A 21485-nucleotide genomic window follows, 5' to 3' on the forward strand; every position below is an offset into this window, starting at 1 on the left:
GCTTGCCAGGATGAAGCTGTAGGATGGGACAGCCAAGATGTTGCTTTGTCATCACCACGGCTGCAGCGCAACCTGCCGGGGTGGCAGGAGGAGTCCAGAGGGGTTGCACGGCCGTCCTGCCTGCATCCATCCCAGGCAAGATGCTGCCTGTCCCATTTCTGCCTCGTGTTTGTCACTGAGGTGTCAGGACACAGGGACCCCCTAGGGACAGCTGATGGGGTTAACCCCTTGGCTTGGGATGCTGCTCAGGGGAGGCAAAAGCCTCTGGGTCGTTGGAGAGGATGGAGAGCCCAGGGCTGATTGCAGACTTTGCTATATGCAGCTGTGTTTTTAAACCACTGGGGTTATTGGAGTCCCCCGAGTCCCTCACCAAGTCCCAGCCAGGTTGTTGCTCGTCTTGACGCTGAGGATGCAAGGCAGAACCTGGGTAGGAGAGGGCAGAGAGGCAGGAGATGGACTTAATCCTGTGCTCCACCTTGGTGGGTCTCCAGGGCTTTGCTCCTGGACCTCAGCGCAGTCACCGAGCAGTGGCTCAGGTCCCCTCTGGCAGCCCCCCCGGGGACGTGCATGTCTCTGCCCTGCTCTCCTCCTCCCTGCCTCGCTTCCACCCTCACCGTCAGCTCTGTGCCAAAGCTGCTCCCTGACCTCATGCAGGGCCCAGGGCCGAATCCTTCCCGTGCTGGGGTTAAGTGCCTTGGAGGAGCGGCTGCCTCCATCCCCATGCCGGCTCCTGGGCCCTGCCACGTCCTTGATCCATCCCTAGTGCCCTGTGTGGTGTGGTCACACCAACCAGCTCTGTGTGCAGTGGGAGGTTTTGGCTCTGAGCTCCTCAGAGCTGTTTTCCCTCTCCGTGCAGGGCCAGGGATAATCAGACAGAGGGATGCTTCTGGGGGGGTTGAGGCTGCTTGCTGCACCCCAGGGATTTTGCATCCAAGGTCCTGCAGGGTCTGCCAGAAACACATCACGCATTTGTGCCTCAGTTTCCCCATTATAAAGAAGAGGCATAAGTGTTTTCCTTCCTGGAAAGGTTTAAGTAATTTTGGCATTGCAGTATTCTGGTTTCCTCAGGGTGCACCATCAAAAGGAATAAAATCTCTTTTTTTTTTTCTCTGAAGTCAGGCACAGGCTAAAACCTCCAGGTTCTTTCTTTAAACATTTGCAAAATTCAACTGTTTGAAGCAAATCCCTCCCATTTCTGTCTGAGATTTCCCACCTGCATGTCTACTGTGCAGCCAAAACCAGAAATGTCTCCGCTAGCATGCTGGGAGAAGCAGCAGCTCCCTGTATGACCCAGTGACCACATCACGGACCATTCCCGGCACGTGGGGCAGGTTCTGGTCCTTGCACATTCCTCCATCACCAGCAGCCCCAGAGACTGCCCCTTATCCCATGTATGGATGAGAAAAAAACCCTGGAGCAATCAATGGGAAAAACAGCAGGTCCCAGCTTTATTCCCATATGGGGAGATTTGCAAAATGGTGCAAACCCCAAGGAAAGAGCGGAGGTAAGCCCTCCTTAAGGCATACCTAGAGCCGAGCCCAGGCTTCCGTCCAGTGACGGAGGCACAGAGGCAGACATCCTGCAAGGAAGGGACTTGCTCTGGCCCCCTGGGTTGCTTTGAGCTCTGTTGGGTGCTTTGGTGGGCACTGATGGAGATCTGCTGGCTGTGGAGAAGGGGGAACCCTCCCCAGGGAGCTTTTCCATTGTACATACAAGAGGTGTTACCAGAAAGCGATGAGCTACTGGTGCAGTTTGGATGTTTCTAAAGCAGAGTCACTTTTGGTGGGAAAGAAGCTGTAAATTGAAAAAAAAAAAAAAAAGAGGGGGGAAAAAAGGAAATAAATTTAAAAAAAAAAAAAAAAAAAGGAAAGGAAAGAAACCCAAACAAAAACATCTGTGTTTGTATCGCTGTTTTTTCCCTTCTCTTGGTGGTCGGCTCTGACTGATGTGACTTTGCTTTCCATTGTTGGAGAGGTGTGTGTGTGCTCAGCCTTGTCTGATTAAAATGACTTTGATTCCTCTCTCAAGGGCTTTTGGGGCATCTTTATTTTGGGGAGAAGGCACCCCCAGCGTGGCCCCTCCTCACTTCCCAGCTGCTTCTTGTGGCCTCCCTGCCTCAGGGCCCCCTGCCCAGAGGGTGGAGGGGGGATATAGGTTCTCCATGAAGGTACCAGCCCCATCTCACTGAGGAAGATGAGAAGCACCCCTGTGGGTCTCCCACCACACAAATACCACCAAGGCTAGAAAAAACAGTTTCCCCTCCAATTTTTCCACATGGAATCTGGTGCTCTCTCTCGCAGCAGAGCTAAGACAGAATTAAAAAAAAAATCCTGTGCAATTAAACCTGAATTTCATTTCATACATCAATGTTTACTAGGGAAATTCAGACACAAACATCTCTTTCTGGTCAAGCTCTTCCACTGCAGAATTAATTCCCTCATCACACTGAGCCTTGGAGAGCGCTGTAATTTGGTAAGCACCATGCACATAAATAATAATTACAGGTTCCTGCTGATTACATGATTGTGTTTGAAAGTATCGAGTAGTTCTGAGATTAATGACCTGCCAATCGCTGTCTCCTGTGCTCTTGACAAGGTTGTAGCCTCCAGAGGTAATCCTGCATTAACCCTTGATGTCAGCCAGGCATCTATTGGAGAAAATTGAGGCAGAGCCTGTCTGGAGCCCAAACGGAGGGAGGGAGAGGAAAGCTCAGTGTCGTGGCCCTCCTGGGAGGAACTCAGCTTTCAGCCCACATTCATTCAGGCCACCCTGGGCAAACATCCCAGTTCCTCCTCCAGTGCCACAGGCACCATGCACTGCCCATCAGTCAGAGGGTTTATGGCTTGAATTTAAAGCCAGGCTGGGAGCATCATTCCCATCCCTCCATCCTGGCTCAGACACTGCATTTCTGGCTGGTTGTCCACAGCTTTGGGCCAGGGCTGGAGTTTCAACCTTCTCTGATGATCCTGGAAGGGGTGGGAGGTAGGGAGGGAGAGGAAATCACATTTCATTTTATAGCCCAGTGGGTGAATTTGTGGCCGTCCACCCAAGATGCCTCTCATATGCGATGTGTCATCCTCCCAGAACTGCCAAACCCCCAATAAATAATTCATCCTTTAATTCCAACGCCTTCTTGCTCACTGCCCTTCCCCAGCTCGCATCTTCTGCTGACATTTTTCACCACAGCCACAGTTAAATAGCTTTCAAAAGCATGTGGCAGTGCGAGACAGGCAGCCCTCCACCACCCTCATGAAATTTTCAGGGGGTTGTATTTTTCCAGTTTAGAGGAGATCTAAAGATGTGCAAGCAGAGCACCCTCGGATCCCATTGGGCAGCCTGTCTGCTCAGCAATTGAGATAAGTGGGGCTTGGGGACATTTTTGCCATTGGAAACTGTTGCTTTCAGGCTGCTGAGCCTCCTACTAATAGGGGAAACTGAGGCATGGATTTGGGCCGTGCTGTAGAACCAAATGCTGGGCTCTCCCTGTTGAGTACCCTCCTGCAGACACTGCTGCAGAGCATTCTCCATCCCCAGCCTTCCAGACCTGGACCAGCCTCAGGATCTGGAAAGGGAGACCCTAAATTTGGATGCAGCAGAAGAAGGGTCACAGTTCCCTGAGCTCAGCACCATGCCCATGGGGACCAATGTCCTTGCAGGTTCCTCCAGCAGCAGTTTGAGATCCAGAGCCCCCTCTTCTCTCGTGGTCTCTGGCTGCTTCTTTTGCTGCCATAGGAGCTGGATGAGGTCCTTCTTGCAGGAGAACCACTTGAGAAGGGCAGCTGGAAAGTCCCAGCAAGCTGGTGGCTCCTTCAGAGCTGCACGTGAAATACGGGACAGAAAACCTGGATCAAGCATTTATAGCATTCCTACTGGCAAAAGTGTCAGCACAGCAAGAGCTGGAGACCTTGGAGGAATACAAGCAAGGGAAACGTCAGCCTGAGAAGCACACGTGAATGAAAAACACTGCAAGAGCAGTGTCAGAAGCTCAGTACAGGCCAGGAGAAAGCAACGTGACTTTGTCCACTGGGTAGAAAGGAAAATAAGATGAGATATTCAAGAGAAGTGTTGGATTATAGGCTAGAATGATTACATCTCCATTGAAGTTTGACCAGCATCACAAACCCAAAGCCATGACAATAGAAATGCTTATGATTCTGATGGAAATGATTTGGGTGGTTAATGGGAGCTATATTTTAATGCATTGATGTGGTTAAGATGTGCTCAGAAACCACAGATTGGCTAAGCAGATAAAAGAGCCCTTCTTTGTGCTGGGGGGACAGGGTGTGCTGCAGAGCTGTGCACGCAGGGATGTTTCTGGCTCCCTCCTTTGTGCCAGGCAATGCTGAGGGAAGCTCAGCAATAAAAAATGGCAAGGCAAAACCAAGAAATATCACAGATGGTGGCAGGGAGACGAGCTAGGCTACCGTGGCTTGTCACCAGCATGCCCCACCAGCACAATGTCAGGGACTTCTCCATGTCACGGCAGGTTTTCAGCATTTCATTCTCATGTATTTCTATTTATTTTTCCCAAAAGCACTGCCCCAACACACTGTATGATAGCAAGGAGGAAAAAACAAAAACAAAACAAAACAAAAAAAAATCTCCAGAGGTTTTCTCCTACAGAACCTGTGTCTTGGGCATGTTCTGCCTAAATTGCATGGAGAGATTTCAAAGCCCCAAAGCATCACAAATCCCAGCCTGGCCAAACAACAGGCGAGTCAAGCACCACAGCCTCGCTGGAGAGGATGAAGTGCAGAGACAGCGCCATGGCAATTGTGGGAAATCTATGCAAAACGGGCAGCAATTAAATGAGAATCAACTGGGTTGCAAGAGGAGAAAATTGCTTCTTTCGAACCCTCTTGATTATAAAGCTGAAGCGGCCCAGAGCTCCTGTGGCTTATCGCTGGCATGAACAGATGAAGAGGCTGTTAATCAAGATTGTCAGAAGCTTTCCCTGAGCCAAACGCCTTCGCTGGAGCTCCGGAGGGTCCCTTCGCTCTGCTCTGCCGTTAACCACTGGTGCGCTGGCTGGAGCAGGCAAGTAGCTCGCCCGTGCTTCCAGAAATTAGGATTTACAGCGGTAGCCAGGAAGCCAAAGCCTCCAGCAAGGTGGAATGCACACGGAGCCTTCACCCTCCCTTATCCTGTGCGGCCCTTCTCCGTCCTTGACATCCCGAAAGGCCAACTGTGTCCGCCGTCTGTGCCGCCACGCAGCCGAGGACGTGTCAGCCCTTCTCATGGCAAGAAGCACGGTCTGATAGCCTGCCAAGGGGGCTGGCTGCCAGGACTGGCAAAGGGAGGAGGAAAGTGTTATTTCTCCCCCCTCATCCACCCTCACTCCCTGGCAGGGCAGCCAGATGGGCCATAGCCTCTGACATCCACATAGCCCCAGGGAGGACCAGCAGGAGTGACACCAGTTTCAGGGCAGGACCTGCCTCCAGACAAGGTCAGACCAGGCTCTCTGACAGCCCTTTAGGCCAGACACCAGTTCCTCCAGTCCTGCAGCACTGAGAAGGGGCTAGGGTGCACCTCCTCAGCTCCCTTAAGTCTTTCTGGGGGTTTATAGCAAGGAGGGAGGGTGGAAAATCACTTCACTTTGCAGCAGAAGCAAGCAAGGAGCACACGTGGGTGCACGACCTGGCTCACCCACTGCAGGGGGCTGCACAAAAACCAACCTGTCTTTGGCTTAGGGACGTGACCACCACCCATCCCTCCTCACTAGCTTTGGGGAAAAAAAAAGAAAAACAACACAAAATAGGTGCCATGTGGCGCTCAGCAGCTGAGCTGCAGCTGCCTTCTGTGCCAATTACATACTTAAACTAACGCCGCGGCGTTAATTGTGTTAATAGTAGACTAATGGCACACCTAACAGATACAAACCAGAGCTAATTACCCAGCAGATCAGCGCAGAGCTGCCCGTCTCAGCGAAGCACATCACAGCTGGGAGCACCCCTGTGGTACATTACAGCACGGAAAGGACACGTCTGCTCTTGGCCCCAGCAGGAATTGCTCCCTGGTTCTCCCTGGGGCAAATTAAGCCTTTTAGCATGGGCTAAGAGACACATTTAGCTGTTACCTCCCTCCTGGGAACACCTGTTTGGGAGCTCTCTGACTATGTGTGCAAGAGCACCCTGGGTATGGCCAGAGGCAGTGGTACCGCTCCAGGGACACCCAAAAAAAAAGGTCAAGGAATGGGTTATGCCTAAGGAGTAAAGAGGACTGGGGGAAGGGGAAGGCACTAACCCTGCAGAGGGGATGCAGAGGAGCCACGGGGCCACCCCAACCTCAAGTTTTGCTCCATGTTCCCCTTCCTGACGTCTGGCCCCATGCTTCGCGGCACCTCGCTAATACCCTTCCCTCAGCTCCTCCAGCTCCGGTGTATGAAAACTGAGCTGGAAACGTCACACAACCCCAGCCACACATCCTCTTCCCAGGAGCATCACAGCCCAGTGCTAAGCAGGCAGTGAGCAGGGCAGTCACGCAGGCTCCTTCCCAAGGGCTCTGTGCCCTTCTCCCTCTCACTGGAAGGTAATTAGTGTCTCTCAGCTTGGTGATGCTGATGAACCAGCAGCAGTGGTGGGAAATAAAAGGGGAGCGGGGAGCAGTCGGGTGATGGGATGCCAGACGTCAAACCTAGCCTTCAGCAAATGAGTAGACCTGTCAGGGTCTGACCGAGTTTAAGCCTGTCCAGCCTCCATTAGCAGTCTGCTAATGAAGGGCAGGATGCTCGGGGAGTGTTTGTGGCATGGCTGGGCACTGTCATCAGCCAGCCAAAACAGCACCGTCTGCCAAATACCCTTAGCTCTGCCCCTGTGATGCTGTGCAGGAAGCAAAGTGTCCGAGAAATTGAAATATGCTTGAGATGGAGGGAAAAGTAGGATGTAGAGGTAGTGATTTCAGATAACTGGAGAGCCTGAAATCCATTGATGCTCTTCGGTCAAGGCAAAGATGCATTGAGGAAGAGATTGAATGAGGCTAAAGGAGGACCTGAGCCAGTCACAGGGTCCATGACAGCATTTCACCTCCAGCCCAAAATCCCACTTCTAAACACAATGTGGGCACTGAGGCACCCTGGGTGCAACAGTAAGGCTGGGGTGTACCCTGGCAAGCCCCAGGCCAGGGAAGCATCATCACCAACCCCATTACACACTACACACACAGGAGATGGCTTCTCCATTAAACAGACATTGGTCTTTGCAGCTTTCCCAGCACTGGCTTTTGGGGGGATTAGGAAAAAAAAAAATGTTTTGGAAGCAATTTTCCACCCAAATCTGTATCCTGGGAGAGATCCTCAACATATATTTCTGAAATATCACAGCAAAACATTTTAAGCTTGAAGGAGAAAAAAGTCACTCTGGATTTGAGGGGAGTTTGACAAATTCCACCAGAAGCCCTACGCACCCTGCTCTGTGACAGCACTGCTCATAACACAAAATACTTTTCTCTGAATTCTTATTTCCAGCCCCAGACATTTCCAAGCAGGTACAGGCTGGGCTGAGTGGCTGTGGTTCCCTCTCGGCAGAACATTTTTCATTTTCCCTCCCAATTGCAACCTTTGCGGTGATGCTGTGCTGCCGACCTCGCTCTGAAGAAGGGGCTGCATTTCATTAGCCAGGGCAAAGTATGCAGCTTGCAAAGGAAAATCGATAGCTGACATCTGTATTTATGTATGAGCTTTTATTAATGGAGATTTTGGAGCTGGGCTGATGTTCTCTGTGGCTGTCCCTAACACTCACAGCTCCCTGTGCTCTTCCCTCTACAGTCAATAGCCATGCCTGTTTCCAAAGAGATGCACTTTAAAAAATCTCTGCACTGCTTACTTTACCCAGTGGAGTGGGGGGGGTTGTTTGTTTTTTGTATTTTTTCAGCAGCTCAATAATATTCATGTACAATATAAATTAATACAATGTCCTTTGATGCCCTGGCCAGGTCGATGATGTTTCTCTCTTTTCTTCCCCATCTCTTCCCTACAGTAAAAGGACAAGAATTCCCAGGGCTTGTGGTTCTCAGTCAAAAATACTGTTTTCTTGAGAAACATTTTGGGATTGATTACTGTTTTCTTCTTTTACAAAGTACCTATTTCTTTCTTGTTTTTCTTTCCCACTGGAAGATCAAAACCCCAAATGTTATTTTATTGGCAAAGCTTTCAGCTTTCAGTTGCCGAAAACCTAAGATGCTTTGGCCTGGAACCAAAATCACAGAATCCTTTCCAAGGAACATTTTAAAACCTCAGAACTGCTCGTAGTTATGTAGGTTTTCAGTTAAAATTTACGAAGTGGCAAAGCCCTATTTTTAACAAGCCCTGCGACAGATGTGGTCTGGGCAGAATGCTGCGCATCCATCACCTCTGTCTGCAGGTCACATCGTCCATCGTGCTCACAGCCACGGCAGGGACAAGGATGAGAATGCTCCAGCAGCTTCCTCCCCATTCTAGTTCCTCCTGCACAGTCACTTCTGGGGTAATTCAGTGTCTGGGCTGCTTTCACCTCCCCTGAGACCAAGCAGGGAGCACAGGGTGGGACCTATTTGCAAGGCATTCGTTTTGGGTAGCAACAAAGTACTGGTGGAAGCGGCTTTCTAACTGGGCTTCTCTCCGCAATATCAGCGAAAAATAATCCCCAAAAATGGAAAAGGAAAAAAGAAATGCAGACTTGAGGACCTTCTGCCTGCATATGCCTTTTGCCTGGCTCCTCAGGATGCTTTGAAGTCCTGGACTCTGCCAGGCTGTGGCCACGTCTGGATCCTCTTTCCTCTTTCTCTCTTTCTTCACCCCATTCACTGCCTGAGAATGAATTTAACCTGTGGAGCTGCTGCTTTCCCTTTGAAGAGAGATGCGATTTAAATGCCTTCTCCCCCTGATCACCATCCCTCCAGTTCTCCCGCAAAAAGAAAATGAGGGCTGGAAATCACATTTGTGGCGATGCTGGCACCAGCCTCGGCATGCACGGCACCACGCCAAGGCAGCACTGCGAAGCTTGATTGCACTCAAATTGAAAACTAATGACCGCACATCAGTGTCTATGTGCTGGAGCGGTTTTCTCCTCATTTAGTGAAAATGAAAAGGAGAGGCAAGGTGAGCTTAGCTTGCACAGGTTCTTGATGAACCTGGGTTTAACAATCTTCCAGTAGTGTTGCTCTCCATTAAAGAGGTTTCTCCAGAAAATACCAAATGCTGTAGGGTGGTGTCGGTGTGACCCCATTCCTTTTTTTTCCTATTAAATTCCACCAACTATTTTCTTTGTAATTCACCTCCCAATGCACTTCTACACAAATTGATTTCTAACTCATCTGGAAATCTCCTTTCTGCTCCTTTTCAGGGAAGACAAAGAGCCGACACCCTCTGGGTGTCAAAACCCCGTGGAGCAGGTGAGGGGCTCAAGGTGACAACCAAGAGACTGAGCAGCTGGACACAAGTAAGTGGGCTCCTGCCAACCCAGAGCAGCTCATTTCTTTAATCTCAGTCAGCTCAGACAGCTCCTGGATCCTCTCCCTGTGCTTCAGGGAGGGAAGAGCAGTGGGGAAGCAGGCTTTCCCCATGTGGCGATTTCACCCATGGACGGGATGAGCATTGATCAGAGGGCAGTGAACACCCAGCGTATTTAATGCTGCCTGAGCCAGATGTGTTCAGTGGAGTATCTCCTGCACAGCGCTCTGAAATGCCTGGCTGGTTTATGGAGTAAACAGAGAGAGGGAGGCCGGGAGATGGGATCCAGACTTGGGAGGGGTGTCAGTGGAGCCGCCAGATAGCAGTGGTTGACAGGAGCTGCGTACGAAAAGGAGCTAAAAAGGAGATCTGCGGAGAGATGGAGGTGGCATCAGATGGAAATTCCCTCTGGGACTGCAACCAGGCGTAGTTTTATCCTAGTAACTCATTAACTCCATGTGGAATAATCAGGTTTTCTAGTTTCATTAACATGCAAAGATGATCTCCATGAACTCTCTCCCGCTCTGCAGCATGCTCCTGGGGGAGCTGTGCTTGCACACCTGCAAAATTAAAGGCATGGTGTTAATTCAGCATCCCAAGTGCTGGGGGGGATGTGGATGCTTGCATCCATGAGCAGCCTAATGCAGTGTAAAATCCTCCACATAGCACAGTGGCATCAGTGCAGGCAGCAGAGCTTGCTCTTACTCATGGCCCTTGGAGGACACAGATGGCTCTGAAAACCCTGGCGTTGTCCCAGACAGGATGGGGTGGGGGGCATAGAGGGGGTTCCACCACCGCAGGTACATCTGTAACCAGCAGGGGTGTCAAGGTTATATCAGACCACCTCCCCCCTCAAGAAAAGCAGGGCTTTGGCAGGCAGGGTTCCTCACCCTCCCAGGCTGAAGCTGCTGCATCATGTTTCCAATCCATGGGAAGAGCCCTGCAACTCTTCCACCCAACTGGGATCAATCAAGGGTGCCAGATCCAAACCACTGAGCATGAACTTGCCCCTCTCTGCCGAGCCAGGGGGCTGCTAAATGTTGCTGTGTCAAAACTGCGAGCACTTGCACTGCCATCTGTACCCCCACTGTATTGCCAGGCGGTTGGGGATGCTCCGGGATGCAGGGCTGCAAGCAAAGAGCTGGAGAGAGAAATTACCTCGTCTCTCTGCCAGTGATGGGGTCGGCAGGGGAAACGGAGACAACTTTGCTGACAGCTGGGAGAAATCACTGCTGCAGTCAGCCGTCCTGTTGTTTACAGAGGGATAGCTCAGTGTTTATTGCTGGGCTGGTTCTTGGTGGTTTCTTCCCTTCCTAACAGCAGCTAATGTAACAAAATGCAGGGATCTTCAAATTCAGCCATGCCACGGCTCGAAACCAGAGAAAATCCACTTAGAAATCTGTGATATATGAGCGGAGGATTTCTTGGACTGCATGGCTACATGGTGAGTGTGACAGAGCACTAAAACACCTTTTGGACAGGTGATAAATAGGAGCTGGGGTGGAAAGCCAGACTCAGCATGTGTAACATCATCCTAAGGACATTTTACTGCTACCTCTAGCTTCCTCTTGTAATTACCGAACGTATTAACTTATGGCCCCTGCCCATTTTTGATTCCCCATTCTCCACCTCTTACAGGTGAAATTTATCTTTAAAACATCCTACACTGGTCTGCACAGGCAACCTTTAACACAGAAAAGAGAAGGAACAGCAGCCACCACAGGGTGGTTCCCCTTTTTCTCCCTGGGAAACCAATGATTTAGACCCAAACATGACTTTTTTTTTTTCTTTGTGAAATGATCTTCCGTATGTATTTTGCTACCCTGGGGTTCTTTGTCACAGCTTTAAGCCTAGAAAAAAATCTGCTGCAACATCCCAAAATGTGCTGAATGCAATGCATTTTTCCACAGGTGATCAACAGCAGCACGTTGCAGAGATTTAATTTAACTTTATTCTGCTATCCGTGTGTTTCACTGGATATACTTTATATGTTAATTACTCTATAGCAATAATGGCTCATACCTAATTTTTGCCCTATTATCCATTTTTCACTGGAGCTAGAAAGAGCCCACCAGCTGCTAACAAATTGGATTAAATTGGAATCGATTCCACAAGTGTAATCAGAGTATGAGAAACTCCCAAAGGTTCAGTGAGGGATCCTTCAGCAGTAAATACCCGCTAGTTCCCAGCATGGGGATACACATCTGTGCTAACACTCTGCAAGGCCTGTGATGCTTCCTAGGTTAAGCTGTCTGATGCTGTCCCACTTTAATCACTATTTTTGCATGGCTAGAGGAAGATGCTGCTTGACGACATCTGCTCCCCATTGCACCTCACTCAGAATAGGTCTAATATTAGGGAAAAAAAAGCCCACAAGGTTCTGTTTTGAAGTGATTTCTCCACAATGCCTTCCTGCTCACTAGCTAGGTTGAAAGAGTCCCACAGTCAGGTGTTAGAATCTAAACAGCTGCTTTGCTTATTTACCAATATCTGGGGAATTTCAGTGGCAACTCATTGCAAAGCCATGGGATTTAACTGTGATGTGAGCTCCAGCTCCCAGTGCTCAGCTCCAAAACCTCCTGTCTTCCCCTACTCAGTATGGATTTGCACCAAGACCCCTCTTTGCTCAAAAGCCTCTGCCAGCTGACAGAAGGGTCTGAAACCCAGCTAAATCCCTGCCCAGCCCAGTTTCTACCTGCTTTTACTTTTTTTCAGGCTAATTGACAGCACTTTCTGTTTCAGCAAGAGGGTCCTGCTCAGCCACTGTTATGGGTTGCAGAGCAGCCAGAGGGGACCAATGCTGGGCTCGCTGCCTCCAAAAAGGAGAGTTTTCCCAAATATCAACATAGGTGGCCCCCAGGCCATAACCAAGGCTTGCACAGAGGTTAAACCCAGTCTTTGCAACAACATCTGTGTCCCAGAGGTCTCTTGGTGCTGGGAAGGTCAGGAAGGAGCTGGTGTCCCAGAGGGCTTGTGGCAAGGAGCTTCACCTCCTGCAGGAGGGACCTGATAACCACGTGGAAGGGAAATTTAGAGAGGTGTTACATAGAGGAGCTACCTCCATCTCCTAAACTCCCACAGCATGAAGAGCTGGAAGCCACGACCACACCTCCGTGTGCTTGTCCTGCTCTTTCCCTAGCACTTGCTCTTGGCCACCACCGATGTGCTACATGGTGAAAAGGACCTCAAGCGTGACCCATGGGGGTGCTTTTACACCAGGCAGGGGTGCGACTGTGACATGGGGACCTGAGCTTGTGGCTGAGACATCTGCTCCCTCCCAGGGCCAAATGCAGCAGCATGAGCTTGCTGGAGGAATGCCATCCAGGAGCATCTCCAGTGGCCGTGTATAGACTTGCAGATGACAGCAGCATCCTTCTCCTGGTCTTAACAGGTCTTCAGGCATCAGGGTGATAACTCAGACAGACAGGATCAATCTTCTCTGGCTGGAAATGGTAGAGAGCAGGAACAGGAACATCCTGAGTCTGCGTTTGACATCAATCAACTATGCGGGGAAATAGTCCGGTGGTGGTAACAAAGCCGCAGGGAGGAGGAGAGCCAGGGAGATGCTTGTGAATCACAAACCAGGCAATTCAGCTGCGTGATTGAAAGAAGCAGCCTGAAACCCACTGCCCACTCATCCCTGGAGGTGAGGGATATTGGAGACCCACGGAGCCCAAGCATCCCACCCAGCACTGCTGCAGCAGCCCAAACCTGCGAGCTGCCCAAGCACAGGGAGTTGCCTGGAGGGAGGAACCATGATAATGAGCAGTAACGAGCTTCTCCTCCTGGCTGCCTAATGGGCTGTATGAGCCATGCCGGACACCCTGAGGGAGTGAGCAGACGCCCTGGATAAAGTGAGCAAATGCACCTGATTTAATGCTGAAAGTCTCTGGGGACACTGAACAGAGAGAGCTTGGCAGCAGCATCCTCACCTCTGCAGGGCCACATGGCTGACTTCGGGAGCTGCCTGCGGTGACACCATCAACCAAGGCAGAAAAATGTATTTTCTTTATGAAAAGACAGGAGGAAATTGAAATGCTCCAAATCCTCCTGAAATTGCCTGCTGGGCATGTTCCACTCAAAGTGACGGTCTCTAAAAATGGCTTGTCTGGTAAATACGTTATCACAGCCAGGAGATGAACAGCTTGGCTAAAGCAGAGGTTTCCTGAGAGGAGTCAGCAAATCCTGGCAGATGTTTGTCCGAAGCTTTCCCTAGTTGGTGTGTTGTGTGTCCTGGGGTGAGAGAGGCACTAGAGGAGCCCATTGGTGGCTCAGGAGAGATTGCAGCTGGTTTTGCCTTAAGTTGTGTTTTATCTTTCCCCTGCAGGGAGCCACGAGGAGAATAGGTCTTAAAACAGAGCCATCAAACTCATAATAGGTGAAGTGACAGGACTTCCCATGCAGTATGTTATCAGCCACCTCTTTGCACCTCCAAAACCTCCCCCTGTGTTGCACCAGAGTCCCCAGGTGATGCGTGTGTTTAAGGATACCTCTAAGCATCCTCCCCTTGCTGCCATCATTGCAGGCCACTCTCTGGCCCCATCAGCTTCCAGGAAATGCACATGCAAGAATCTCTTGCAAGTGGAGATGGCCCTGCAGAGGAAACGTGGGAAGGTACTTCCCATAAGTGTCCTGAAAATAGCTCAGTGTGGTCAGGAAGGGCTGAAAGCAGGGTTGAGGTTGTTGCCAGGATTTTAAAAGAAGCACACCTACACTGCCTTAACTCACCTGAAGGCAGCCTGTGATGCTATGGGGCAGATCTCTGACCTCCTAGAAGTCTCCCCCTATGCTTATTCTCAGAGAGTTTCAGTCCTCTGCAGCAGTACCTGGGTGCTGGTAGCACCACAGCAGGGATAGGAACAAGAGCTGCTGGGAGGCAATGCTGGGTCCCTCCATCAGGTTGTTCCCCTGCTAATGCTGGCACCCACAGCTCTGCTGCAGTTCAGCTGCAATCCCACTGCTTAAAGTGAAGGCTTTCCTTCTGATTTAACAGGAGAAAAAGCTGCAAGGGTTCACTGAAATCCTGCAGTTTCAGAATCTTCAATCTCCATCTAACAGTCATTTAGATGTAAACACCCTCCTGTGGACCCAAAGCTGCTTACAGCAGACAGATGATCGGGATTGAGCTCTTTATGCCATAAGGCTGTGTTTTATTTACCTGCCCTGGCAATAAAGTCTGGAGGTTGTTCAGCAGCAACAGTTCAGCAGCAGTTTCTCATTAAAACTGCAGCATTCGCCTTTCTTTCTTTTTTGTTTTTTTTTTTTTCTTTCTTTCTTTTTTTTTTTTTTTTTTTTTTTTTTTTGTGTGTGTGTGTGCGCGTGTGTTTTCTTCCCTGCAATCCTGTAAATTCACCAGGTCAGGGGCAATAAATCAGTGTTTCCCAGGTGATGTCAATGAAATGGTGCAAGGCTGGTTCACATCAGTTATGGATCTGTTCTGCCCCACATATTTAGATTCACTGCAGAAAAGAATAATAAATGTACACCTACTTAAGGAAGCAATTATCCAATCAGGGCAGAATTTTCTGTGAAAGAAGGTGTTTTCTGCGGTGCAGATCGAGACTACCTTCTCCTGCTTCTTATCTAAAGGATATTGTCAGGATGACCAAATGAAACCCACATCAGGGAGCTCTCCTCTTTATGTTTGATTGCAGAGGTCTCTGCAGCCTCATGCAGCCAGGGAGCTTACATCTCTCAGGAATATTTCAGTTCATCACTTCCCATTAAAACACACACACACACACAGGGAGACAAAGTACCTCTTCACTAACAAATGCGCTGAGGCAATCAACTCCTAAGTAATGCTGTGATCATAAACCTTCATCTAGATTTCGCTGCTCCTGCACTGCCAGAAAATAACCAAGATGAGTGGCCAAACACCCCCGGGCACAAAGAGCCACTGCATGCAGTTTGTGCTCCCCAGCCTCCAACAGTGTCTGCAAATCAGCGTTTGTTAGGAACGCTGCAGCACAAAGAAAGGGTTCGAGGTGACCCTGTGCAGCCAGAGAGGGGGAAAGGGGCAAAGAAATGGGGAAGTACCTCCAACCACTTATGTTCAGGGATCTTAAGTACAAAAACCATTGAGAATGCAGGATCTCTGTGCACCTATAGGCACAAGGATGGATCACTTGTATGTACAAGGATGGTTTTATGCTCTTTGTCATCCAGCCTTCTGGTTTTTTTCCTTTGGTGTTTGTATCTTTTTCTCTCACTGATGACTTCTTGAACATTTCCAGTTGTTGCATAGCAGATCTGAGCCTACAGACCCATTCCCCACCCTACAGCTTGGACTCAAGGGCAGAAATTGTCACCAACAAGGACAAGGATCCCACACCTGCATTCAAGGTGGCTCAGAGGCTTGCAACAGACTCCGGTCCCAACCATGCACCCCTGACACTCACAATGTTCCCAGCTCCAAGCCAGTTTTAAGGCAGACCTCAATCCTGAAATCACGTTACAAAACTGGTGTTCTTGTCGATTTAGTGCCTCATGGGACAGCAAAGCATGAATGCACGTCCCTCCTCCTCGCTGCCCCTGATATCACCTAAGATGCAGTCAGGTTTTCAACAGTACAAGCAGGTTGTCTGGGGATAACCCTTCCCTGCCTCCTGAGCTGAAGATGATTCAATTACTGCAGGAAGAGGTTACAAAAATGTACTGAAAATGAGTTGATATTAGGTGAGGGTTTCTTCAATAACAGGAGCTCTCTTTCTATGCCTCTATTGATTCCACAGTTGAAAAACATAAACACAAAGTTTAAGACAAGTTTTCAGCTGTATTATTTCTTGAGCTTCTGAAAATCTCAGTTTCGTGGAGGCAAGAGAAGTGAACCATGGGTTGAAAAACATGCAGTGTGAGTAGGGCTGAGCATGGGTGCCAGCCAAACTACACAATGATGCCCCATGGTCCCCAAGGAGACCTCCCACCAGGCCCTCAACCACAACTTCCCAAGCAGCTCTGCCGGGCTGGACTGGGACAGTGACCTGGTCCAGCCCTTATGGAGAGGATAGTGGTCCTCTGTAGCTCATCTTCTCATCAACAGCAGGATTTTAGAGGATTTTGTTTTCTATATTGCCTGCTGGCATTGGGGATGACCTAGTCATCAGACTACTTGTCAAGCAGAGCACCCAGGAGCCCTGCTCCTCCACCAGCAACAAGTGCAGCTTGGGGATGTGATTTTCAACATACACTTTCAGCTGAAAATTATTTAACCTCTCTTTTTTTCTTTCTTTTTTTTTTTTTTTTTCCTCCAAGGAGGTTTTTGTTTCTTTTTTTTCTGCCGCTGTTCTCCAGGGCAAAAATATCCCCAGGGGGTTTTGCTTCCCCATCCCATTGGAATTGCTTCAGCTGCCAGTCTTGCCATCTTCAGGGTGTCTTCAAGCTAAAAATACCTGGTGCACTTCCAACCTGACACCCATTAGCCCCCAGCAATGGGACTGACAGGTGCTCACGAGCTGCCGCCATTTAAATGAGAACTCCACAAACAAAATGAATGTGATTTCAGATTTCTCACTGTGTGGCACTTGAAACTCCCCACGGTGGGCAGGGAAATGCTTTCAAAGCAACTGGGAAGTCAATGCCAAGAGAACAAATGTCCCGCAGGGTGGGGTGTGCTGCTGGATGGATGGTGCTGGGCTGTCCTCCAATGCAGGACTTTGATTTATTGGTGTTTCCTAACTCTGACAGCTGGCTCCGTTCTGTGCACAGGAGTCTCTGGACCATCACAGTGAGCAAAAAGCATTGCACGATAGTCTCCCAGTAGCAAAATGAGGGTGATTCGGGGAAATGTCATGTCCCCGGTCCTCAAAGTTGTCATTGCAGTGTCCTCACACCCCAAGGAACCTGTTACAACAGGTCCATTGCACTTTTGTGCTGGAAGAGACTCCTCTGACACTGCTTAGGTGGCTGCTGGGGGAGGTAAAATCCTGGGGAATAAGTGTGGTCCATTAATTGAACCTGCTCCATCTGCAGAAGGCTTGGGGACACCAGGCTGTCTGTAGTGGCTGGTGTGGGTGAGACAAATCCATTCTACCCAGAGCACTGGCAGCCACCCACCAGAATTTTTCCTGAAAAATAGGAGTCTTTAAAATCCGTGCTGCCAGACAGAGGAGCAGGCTGTAGAAAGCAGCAAGTGCAGTATAGCTCACTGTGAAATGATGTTTCCACCAGTTTCCTTTTCATGGTCATTCCTGTTGTCACACACTTAATACGGTAACAACTGCTGACAACGAGAGAATGCTCTGCGTTCACAAAATACTGTATTTTGCTTGGCTTTTACCTTATTAGCAGATAGATATCTTATAAATTGCCCAGAGTAGCTGTAAATGCCCTGAGGGTTCATTTGCCCCAGTTCTGGCCAGCTCTGCCTGGGCTAATAGACCTCCTAGACCCCAGCCGAGGAATACCATGAGCCCAGGACTGGGGAATAAGCTACAGATGAGACTCAGCAAATCATGAATCTGCCGTCATGCACTTGCCCCTGTGAGAGCTCCACAGGACCGGGAGAGTGATGGATCCATAACCGGTGTTGTGAACAGAGGCACTTTGGTTCCAGGCATTGTAATTTAGACAACTCAGTTGTCACCATAGACAACGAGGAGGATGGCATACAGTGGATGAGCATCTGCAAAGGTGAAATTACCAGATTCTGAAAAGCTTTTTCATCCTGTAGAGAAAAGACATAGCATGACATCAAATGTTTTGAAGGCAGGCCTTTTAGTAGAGTTTGAAGGCATTACCCGTTATCACCAGTGACTTTGCCAGGTCTCACAGCAACCTGTAAAGAGACCTGCTGACCCCAGAGAGCCCCAGGAGTTTTGCTGGACTGTTGTAGGGGCCTGGGTGAGGACTCTCTGACTGCAGTCGTGCGGTCTCACCCCCTTTTGCTGTTGTCTAGCAGAAGCTAGCAGTGGTCTTGGCAGCAGTTTCATGCCATGCACTATGGGTTTGTAGTGGGGGCAAGCTTCCACTCCCTTCTCCATGGTCATCACAAGGTCAATTAAAAGAACTAATGATCCCTTGTAAGGTCGAGCATCCAGGAGTACCTCAGTGGGATGAACATTTTGCCAGACTTGAGGTAAGTGATCTGAAAACTATTGCCAAAAAATTTATGTCACCCTCAGCCAGATAGAAGTTGCTGCACACTCTGCATCAGAAGCAACACGTGTTACCTGGTCCCAAATGTCACCGCAGAGGGAGGTAAGAAAAGCCCCAAGGTCCAGACTGCTGCTGCCACATGGATGCCCAGTTGTCAGTCCATCCCTTGAGGTGAACGCCATAGTCACCAAGATGGGCAGAGATGACTTGAAGTTTGAGTAGGGAAACTGGAACGGGTGGGACCAGGTATCTTCACTTGGTTTTCTTCTCTGCTTTGCTTTGACTCACTGAGAAACCCCATCTGGCTTTTCTGAACTGCAGCGTTACTCACCTTACACTTTATGCTTTCCTGGGGATCAGTAATAAACATCTCTTCAGTCGATAATGAAACAGCAAGGAAAATTAGCAATGCTGCTATGACAGGCTTAAAGCCAGTAAATCTCAGAGAAATGTCATGGCACTCACATAGGGTTCAGATAACTGCTGGGACTGATGCCCACCTCTCCTTTCTTCACCCTTACTTCAACCTGTTTTCCCTGTGACTGATGTTTCTCCCTCTAAATTCAAGGTTTTCACAGGGGTGGATGGCTCCTCCATCTATTTCTCACCCTAAGGAGACATTTGGCGAAGTTTTAAAATCATCCAAGTATTTGGTTTCAGCTGCTTTGAGGTGAAACCTCAGCTGCTTTGAGGTGATTTTCTGTTTCAACAGATATTTCAGTGCCAATAGATAATGAAGTTAAAATAAAACAATTATTTAGATGTAAAAATGGTCCAAGGCAAATCAACAAAAGGGATGGAGCTTAAAGCTTAAAACTGAGAGCAGGAGAAATCTCTGGGAGGTGGAGGGAGCCACAGCAAGGCAGACCCAGCTGGCTTTGGGATGACTCAGCTTCGGGGAGATAATTGCACTCCCCAAATATCGAAGGATGTTGGTGCCAAGGAAAGAAGTATTTATGGTGGAAGAGAGTTCAAAGGAAGCAGGGTTGAGCCGGGTGGGTGAAAACAGAGGTGGGATGATCCAGGCTGAGCACTAAGAGAAAGGATCAGCCTATGAAATTAGCCCACTGCTTGCAGAAGAGATAGAAACGCCATCATTTGGGATGCTCAGAATTACACCGAACAAGGTCTGAATGAATTTCCTCCAGGGAGCAATCATGCACCAGAGACAGATCTCTCCTGCCTCCCCACCTCTGCCTTTCACTACGTTTTCTCATATAACTGCAGGTGTCAGTACAAAAATTATTAGACCCATTTCCCCAGTGGCTGTGTGCTGCCTCCCCTCCATCAGAGATGAAATGGCCCTGCCAGATGGGGGGATTTGTTTTCCCAGTGCTGTTTGACCTGTAGCAGAAAGGAAATGCAATGTTCAACCCCTACATTGCAGCAGGGCCCAGGGGCACCATTGCCACCATGCTGTCACTGACCGCAACCAACCCTAACCCCAAGTGCTTGAGGACAAATAAACATCCTTCCCCCAGCACCAGGGGTAATATCAGGGGAATGGAGAACAAAAGAGAAGGAGAGTAAAGGGAGAGCCAGAGCTCCCACAGCAAGATGCCTCTCAAGAGCCAGAAAGCAAATCCAAAGGCTTTTCCCAGAACAGCTTGAGGATTAAATCATCCATCCTGGGGTGGGCAGCGTGAAGGCTGGCAGCAGCTGGGCACCACCAGGTGTGAAAAATCTTTGTAGAGGGAAAGCCTCAGCATCCAAAGAGAGCCTGAGCTCTTGACTGATGTGTCTGCAGCAGAGGAGAAGGTGCCCTTTGTGTTCACTGCCAGCTTTCCTCCAGGAAGGGCAGCAGAAGGGAGAAAATCTTCACCACAATGCTGCTGAGACGGACAGAGGTCAGACTGCTCCCACGTCAATCTGGGGCCACAGTCCCTCTCCCCACTCTGGCTAGGAATTGCTACTGGTATGTGTCCTGGGGAGAAGACACCGTCCTCATCCCTGTCATATAGAGGAGGAATGGAGATGTAGGAGAAGGGACTTGGCTGCACTCATCCAGCTCTTCTTGAGCAGAGATGTAAAACCAGGCTTTCCAGCTCTGAGCAAATAACTACAGACCCAACATCCCACTCTGTTTGCCAACTACTATGGTTTTGTTTGCTTTCGCTTTCAGAGAAAAGCTAAATTACCCCTAATTACAATTCAGATTAGAGGAATTATGGGTTCTTCAGCCATCAACATGGGGAAAATCAGTTGGAAAGGAAAAGGTGTTATCAGCTATGTCCAGGGCTTCAGATCGATTTTCTCACCATGTTCCAGAATACTCTGACTTCAGGGTGAGACCAAGTGAGGAGAAATCCTCATCCCAGAAGAGTAATTGTTTTCTTTAAAAAGGTATAAAGCTGCTGGAAAAGAGACTTAAATTTAAAGTGACCATTTAGCCATAACTGCAACTTTGCTAGCAATTTGCTGTGATGTGGAATGACTCAGAAACACAAAACTAAGGGGAAAATTTCTTCCTTTGTTCAAGGGGAAAGAGAGATGTATCCTTCTCTAAAATAGAACTGAAAGCTCTGCAGTATTGGGTTGTATTCAGAACAAAAGCCGCAGAGAAAATAATCCTTAGTACCTGGTCCCAATCCTATCATTGCCTCCCTGTAACTGGTAATACTTAGCCCTGTTATTCGGAACAGAGGGGTGTAAAATGCAATGTGTAAATCAATAAAACAGACAAATTTTCAGACAAATCAAGACTGAAAGTCACCTGCATGCTGTTATTTTCCTGCATCTATTAATGTTTCAAGCCACCGCTTCCACAGCTGGGCAGGAGGTGCTGCACCCCATAGCAAGGAGAGCATGTGGGGCCTGTGGGATCCTGTGTGAGGAGGGCAGAAGGGTAAATCTCGAGACTAGACGGGGCCTCTGGAGACAATGGGACTCTGTAAGGCCAGAAGTGCATCTCCCAGCTGCTTTCCTGTCTGTTCCTTCTCTCCTGTTCCCCGAGCCCCACACGCCA

This window comes from Aythya ferina (assembly GCF_964211825.1).
Source record: "Aythya ferina genome assembly, chromosome: 23".
Lineage (NCBI taxonomy): Eukaryota > Metazoa > Chordata > Aves > Anseriformes > Anatidae > Aythya > Aythya ferina.